The following is a 7859-nucleotide window of genomic DNA, read 5'->3' on the forward strand; positions in this document are numbered from 1 at the left end:
TTTTCTTCAAAGTGTTTGTTAGCAATTACCTACTTTCAAGGGCCTACTCCCGTTTTGGCAGAGAGAAGCTCAAGGTCACAGTTACCCTCAGATTTGTGTAGTGCTGGATGACACACAGTGCCAACTGGATCTGTTTCTGGGACGGGCAGGTAATCATATTTCTGTCCAATTAGCCAGCATACATGGTAGTGCTCTTCCTGTCCTTCCACCAGCTGCTGGAGGACAGATGACACCTGACCTGGCACAGAGCTGCTTGGTGCAAAGTTAAGAGCAAATTTACAGCCTGCTGCTGCTGCGTGTCACATAGCTGCAGCAATTTCTGTCTGGCACACGGTTCAAAAGCCAGATTTACTGTATTTTGACCCAAGGCATAAACTAAAGACTAGAGTACATCCTTGCTTTAGAGATAAAATTCTAATAGAAATCATTCAGGGCTTCCAGCTATCTTTTAGCAGAACCAGGAGAAATTTGACTTGTTGTAACTGAAATTTACAAGGGAAAAAACAAAATCCTCCAAAATCAGCAGGCAAACAGAACTGGGCTTAGAATGTAACAATCAGCTGAGAATTAGAAATTTCCATATATATTATTAGTGATGAAGAGTGTACAAAGATATCAGGAGTGGGATGGGGGATGAGGGAACAAATATCCTAGGGTTTTTTTTGTTTTGTTTTTTTTAAATCAGAAGGAATTTTACATATCAGATCTAGAAGAGCCACTAATGTTCATATTTAAAAACAGAAAACAGTAGTTTTACAAAACATCTAGTCCCAGCTTTGCTGTTTGCAGACGTGAGATACTAATCACAATCTAAAGAGCACGGGGGAGTTGGGGGAAGCTTAGTACATCCCCTTCCACTTTGCAAGGGCAGAAATGCTCAACAGCTGCATCTGAGACAGAATTGTTCGAAATTTTAAGCTGTAAACAGTCTGTGTAGGAGCTTCTTGGGAAAGTGATGAACTTTAACCTTCCTGGGATAAAAACGTTCAAGTAAGTGTGAAAGGGAAAGCTTTCAATGCACTGATAGACATGAGAAACGCTTTGTCTTTAGAGAAGGGCTGCACAGCCCTCCCTATGTCTGAACCATTGTGAGGAAGGGAGACATGAGTGACAGTGACTTTGTTCCACTAAGTGGCATCTAAAGGTCTTACTACGGTCACTGCTCAATTCAGGGATTCAAAACCAGAGATGCCATATTCTAGAGATAGAGGGGAACTTGAGAAACACATCCTCCCTGCTCTGCAGGATCCTGTACCAATTTTTTGTTAAAAACAAACAAACAAAAAAACAGAATACAAAATACAGATCATTTATCAGCATAGGACCTAAATTTATCTTTGCTCTGCATTCTGTATCCTCAATGCACTATCACATGATGCCAACACCTTTGTTCACCACCCATGTGTACCAACACTGCCAGGTTAAAACAGTGGCTTTCATGCTTTTAAAATGGATGTTTTATTCCAAGTGTAAGAGCATAGTAAGTATAGTGCTGGACTCTTAGCAACAAGCACTACTCCCAGGAATGGAGAATTTTCCAAACCCTGGAAGCACTTGTTGGGAACAACACTGCCCAATTCTTCTGTAGAACCTCCTAGGAAGCAGTCATGCCTATATCCTGTTTGCTGGAGGCCTGGTACAGATGTACATGGGGCAATGCTTCCTAAAGATGGCTTACCTTTCTCTTGCAACTGACAGCATTGATGACTATCCCTCTACACTCAATTCACTAGCAGCCCATTCAGTATGGAGCATTACATAATATCTTACTGCAGTTTTGTTTAGGTGTGAGAAACATTTCAGACTTGCTTGAAACGAGTTTTTCAGATGATTCCTGCTTTTGCATGCAAGGAATCACAGAAGCTCCTAAGCACCTCAAACACCTTAAGCACTTGATTTACATCAAGGAAATTAATCCTGGTTCTTCAGTCACAGTCTGATGCTAGCAAAGATCTGACAGCAGTTCATCCTGGAAAAAACTAAAGTTCATCTATGGAATGAGGCAAAGGCCCATTTGGGCTGCTGCCCAAAGCACTACACAGCCAAGATGAAAGCAAAGCTGTCTCCAAAGCCTCGAGGGGCATAGATCTGGGACCCCATGCTGCTATGGCTCATTCTAGTGACAAGTAGCCCAGGATTAAGCCTTACTTTTGAGCAGTAAGCGACACGCTGCACAGAAGAACACGTTGCAGGGTTACTTTGGCTTTCTTTTTTTCCTTGCACATAGACCTTTCACCGGGATGTAGGAAAGAAGGGCAAAGTTTGTACCTGCTGATTCAATCCAGCTCCAGAGGGAACTGGATCAGCAAGGAAAAGATTAGCAAGATGAATTTTTGAAAGGGGATTTGGAATTCTAAGTCAGCTTATATATATGTATAAGGGCACTTGCTCCACTCAGAGTGGCAGCAAAGAGCAAATGTGAAAAAGAGAATTTGGAGGTTCAAGTAGCAGACTGCTAAACAGCATTCATGCAAGTATGCACATATGCTACGGGACACAGTGCATGGGAAAACCCAAGACCCACCACACTGAGAGACTGCCATTGCATCTCAGAGGGGATTATCTCAGACCTAAGATTCAGCCAGTTACAAGGTCCACTATTTCTGTTCTGCAGAATCCACCACTACAACTGTTACCACATCTAGTGTGTCTCAAGTACCATCTAAAATACCAATTACAAAAAATTAAAGCTGAAAAGCTGTCATCTTCCTGCTACCAAGACAGTCATTTTACTAGCTTTACTGAACTGCACCCAGACTATTTCCCTGCTTAATAAAACAAATCCATACCTGACCACACCAGACTATAGTTTGAATGCAGCTCATTCTCATGAGCCTTATATTACAGCAGTAATTAGTAAGTGAAGCACGGGACTTGCATTACAGTTCACATCACAGTCACTCAAATAGCAGCAAGAGAAAATATCCATTTTTAAGCATGTGTTAAAAAGCCTTGGATCAGGTGAGGTTCACCACTGTGGGCAATCTGCATGCTTGCATGCTCCACAGAGCATGTATGTATTCAGTCATTCCTCAAATAATTCCTTGTGCAGTCTGCACAGAGACCTCATTGCCTCTTCAGCAGAGAACACCTGATCCAGTTGGTTTGGATGAGTGACCATTCCAGTGTGCAGCTAGGGTGAAGAAAACATATTGCTATTTGGAATCAAAAATTGAAGTCCCATCAAGCAATACAGATATATCCACCCTCCTTAACAACAAGACAAACCTTTTGCTCTCTGAATCAATATGACTAGCATTAGTAGCTTCACTGGCTGAAGTAGCATTAATAGTAGATGCTGAAAAGTGGCTAGACTTTATAAATAATATTACCAGTATTTGACAGTGCAATGAATCATGAAAATGTAACTCATGCACTAAAGTGTAATCAGTCTCAGTCCTACAGAGCTTCCATCAAGTCTATCAACAGGGTACCAAAAGTCATTTATTGGTTCTGCATTTCCTGTGCTGTAATATCTCACTGTTACAGATTTGATTTCTGTTAGACACAGTGCTACAGCTAAGTTGTGGCAGATAAAGGGGTAGGGACATCCTACACATTCTGTACTCAAAAACACAAGGCCTGCTCCAATGGTAACAGTGAATGTTAGTGGTACGGCAGCAAGGGCTGAACCTTCCCTCAGAATTCCATTACCTTTGCCTTTGGTTGTTGTGGGACAGACAGCAGCAGAGGGGCACTGACAAAATGGCGTCTGACACAGAAGTGTGGATGGAGCAAAGGGGTGAAGTGAATTCCTCCACAGGGAGAAAATGGCACCCACTGACACCCACTGGTGCTTGCTGACCATTTATGAAGACCAAACAGTGGATGTGAGTGCAGCGAGGCAGTGAGTGGTGCATTTCAGCAGTGCTGGCAGTGGGTCACCTCTGCTGATGGCAGATTTTTACCAGCACAGCATGCAGGCTACTGTTCATCACATGCAAAAATGCACAACCAAGGGTAGCAACGACATTGAAAAATAGTACTTTGTAGTTGAGAATTTGCTCTATCAAATAATGTTATTGTGCTCTGTGTAGCTGTTGTCATCTCCATGGAAATAAATAGAAGGAATTACTTTCTGGAGCAACCTATATTATTAAGTACACAGAAGAAAGATTTTGAGAGCAGTCAATACAACTACATCTAAAAGTTAAGTGTGACATGTACAGCTACCAGATAATCCAGAGGGATGGCTAGAATGCTGAACTTCAAAAATAGTAAAACATATTGATGCTGTGTCTGGAAGATGAAAGGAAAAAGTAAGATGATCAGTGATAGTAAAATTGAAGGAGAGAAACTAAAAATTCATGTTTAAAATACTAACGAGAATGGTGCTCATACTTCAGTTTCAAGTATGTAAGCTAGCTAGGGCATGCAGGAAAAGGGTAAGTGAAAACAATACAGAATCACAGAGCAGACCAGAGATACTGGGCCACTCAAATGAAGACGTGGCTTGTCTCCAACAGAATCTGCACCACAAACTATAACAATATTGAGGAAACCAAACTAGCTGGAATTTGAAGCAGTGGCCCACCCCTGGTGGTGTTAAGTATAGAATCATAGAATGGCCTGGGTTGAAAAAGACCTCAAAGATCATCTAAGACTAATTTATGGCATTTTTCTCAGTAATATTAAGTAGCCCTTACAGAACTGGTATGCTATCATGGCTCAGTAGCCTTTGGTACTTGTTTTAAACTAGCTAGTGTAGTTAACACTGCAGACTGCTGTCCTGAGCTAAACAGGATTCAACAGAAACAACTAGAAAAATTACCCACTGAATCTTCTAGAAGGAAAAGCTGCTATTCCACGTCACTCACACAGGTTTTTACTTTTTGCTTGGATGGGCAAGGAGCTGTTTCACCTTTTGTGCTGTTCATTAAGACAGTAAAAACAATACTGCAAAACACTGCCTTGAACACTGACTGTAGCCTGAGTTTCATTATGTTGTAACTTCATTTGAAGAGTCACAAAACAAGAAAAGCCTGTACTGTGAGAAAAACTATTTAGCAGAGTATTACTTGTCAGATTGGCTTATGTTACTGAGACCTTCCTACTGGTCTTTAATAGCAGTTTTTCTCAACAGTGAAAAAAGCTCTTAATATCTCATTGCAGTGTGGATCGTCAGTCAGGTGAAGAAAACACTGGGATTCAAACCTTGCATAGGCTGTTGAGCAACGAGTGAAGCAGAAAAGGCATACCACTGCACCAACTTGCTGAAACTCTCTAATAGCACTCCTTTTCCCACAGGACAGAGATGTAGCTTGTCATTTTCTGCAGCACATGAATAGTTTGCTAAGAGCAGAGTTTTAGTAAGAGTAGCAGACACCATGGATTCAACATAGGTAAGAACTCAGCCAGAAGACAAGCAATTCAAGAAACTTTTCTCAGATACATTCCTGACACCAGCAGCAAGTAGTCCAGTGTATCAAGAGACATTTCAATATCAGTTTAACATATTCAAAAAGAGCAGTTTCTCTCTCTATATATGCACACCCAAACAGCGTTTTTCTTCCACAGAGTTAATTGCCAAATAAGCTGCAATTACTATTGCAATAGGTATACAGAACAGTACTTCCACGAATAACTGCAACCCACACCTGAGCTTCTTGTCTAAAATGCACAGTAACAGCAACTCCTTAGCAAGTAGAACAAGTACTTCTATTGTTGACAGCTTTTAATGGGACACCTATGCAGGAACTAAAGCTGGATAAACCTCACCTTTGCTTTCTGTCTTTAATATTGAAGTCCTTCACTACAGGACTCAGGATTAAGTTTTTCTTTAGGGTTATACACGGACCAAAGTCAGGGTTTCAGAAGTCTGCCAGATCAGTTTGCAGTCCTGGAGTTGTAAGCAAAATGGATTTATTGCCAATCCAAAACTTCTAACAGTATGGTTATATTTAACAGTAATTGAGCTGAAATATACCAGTTACAAATACTTGACCTCTCTGGCTTTTAACTACCTTCAAAATTCAGCAAGTCTACACCAGTAGAAGTGATGGCAGAAGGTATGGTGACAAAACAATCATATTTCAATCCTTAAATGAGAACTTGTAATATTCCTTCTTACTCGAGTGTGAATCCTGCTGTTTGTACTAACAAGCAGAAAGCAACCCAAGTAAATCTACAACACATGATCACTCAAAAACCGTGAGCAGTAAAACCAGTCAGCTCCTACATCTCTTTTCATATCTGACTACTATGGAGATAGCACTTATTGCCAGTTTGAGGCAGTCAGACAAGACATTGTGTATAGAATGCTGACAAATCATGCAAAAATGCCACTAGTTTTCAACAACAAATTTACACAGTTATAAATTGTATTGGGTTAGTTCAGCCCTTTATGCAAGTAAGGCGTAAAGCATTTATTGATTAGATTTTAGAAGAAGTTTCTACATTTCAGCATGAGTTTTATTTTATGAAACATGCAGAGGCCTCCCTGATCTACAAGCAGGTATTTGGTGCTATGCAGTCAAGTCACCTGTAGTACAAAACCACGTCTTCCAGCAAGATTAACAAGTACGTGCACTGTAGCAGAAATCTTTCCATAATTACACTGACTTCAAAGAAGTACCTGTAGGCTGCTGGCTGCAGAGCTTATGTGTGCCTCATAGTAAAAGTAAAAGCTGACCTCTTTTTGAGGTATTCTTACCTTTGTTTTGTGCAATACAAACCTGTTTTTAAAATCTGTCCTGGTCTAGTTCTTAAGTGTTAAGGTTAAGTTTCATTACTCTGAGATTCTGCCAAGTGTATATAATGTATGTAATACAACATGATGCACATAATCCTTAAATTCATCCTCTCTACTAACAGTGGATTCTGTTAGCAGGCTTACTTCCCACATCCATGACATTTAATACCAGTGTCCCAAGAGGCCTTTCAGGTTATTAACGCACATACAATTCTAAGAGCACATCACCTGCAGCCCATGTTTAGAAATTAACACAGAAGTCCACAAGTATACTTTTGCAATAGTGAAACAACAGGAAGAAAGTCGTTGGTCTTAGCAGACCACACATTAGAATTGCCCTTTCTTGACTGACATTTCTTTGGGTGTCTGAGAACACTACAATCAATGTGCTGCAATCAATGTGGCTGAACAAATCTATTTTGCATAATAAAGAGCATGAGAAAAAGCAGTAGAAGTTCTGAACATTGCCATCTTCTGCAGAAGTAACTGAAGCCTTTGAAAACAGAGCAGTGACAAAGTATCTGAATAACACAGGACAGATTAACATGTAATTAAAATACAACAGTACTGATCTCCAACTGTTGAGAAATCACAGATTCTTCCCTAATCGTGCTCACAAGGTGTTAACTTTCCACTAAGTTTAACTAAGTTTGTTCTGCTGTGCTTCCTAAGTACCACATCAGATAAAACGAACACATCTGATATAAACACAAACTCCCACCAAATCTTAAGTGAATTCACTTAAATCTCTATTTAAAACAGATGCTTTCACACATTAAAGCTTACAGCACTTGCAGACTCCATTTGAACCAATACACTGGAATCTTAAATAGAAAAACCAGACAATTATAGGGCGGATATACAGAGATTTATTTAATCAGGTTTACTATTTACAGTTGAGATCACTTTCACATACTACTTTGCTACTCTACATGGCTACGTTATTTCCAAACCAGTTTAAGAGCTACACTCTAACAGTTCACTCAACACATAAAACCGCTCCTCATAGAAAAATGAAATATTTCATTATAGAACAGTAGTGCATACATTATACTCCTGAAAAGCCAGCTTGTATTTTAAAACACTAATGCTTGAAAGGTTTGATCTCTGAAGGTCGAAACTGCAGTTGCATGATCCTAAGATTTTGGTTAGTTTTTGTTTTACTATT

This window comes from Tetrao urogallus, assembly GCF_951394365.1.
Source record: "Tetrao urogallus genome assembly, chromosome: 11".
NCBI classification, from domain to species: Eukaryota; Metazoa; Chordata; class Aves; order Galliformes; family Phasianidae; genus Tetrao; species Tetrao urogallus.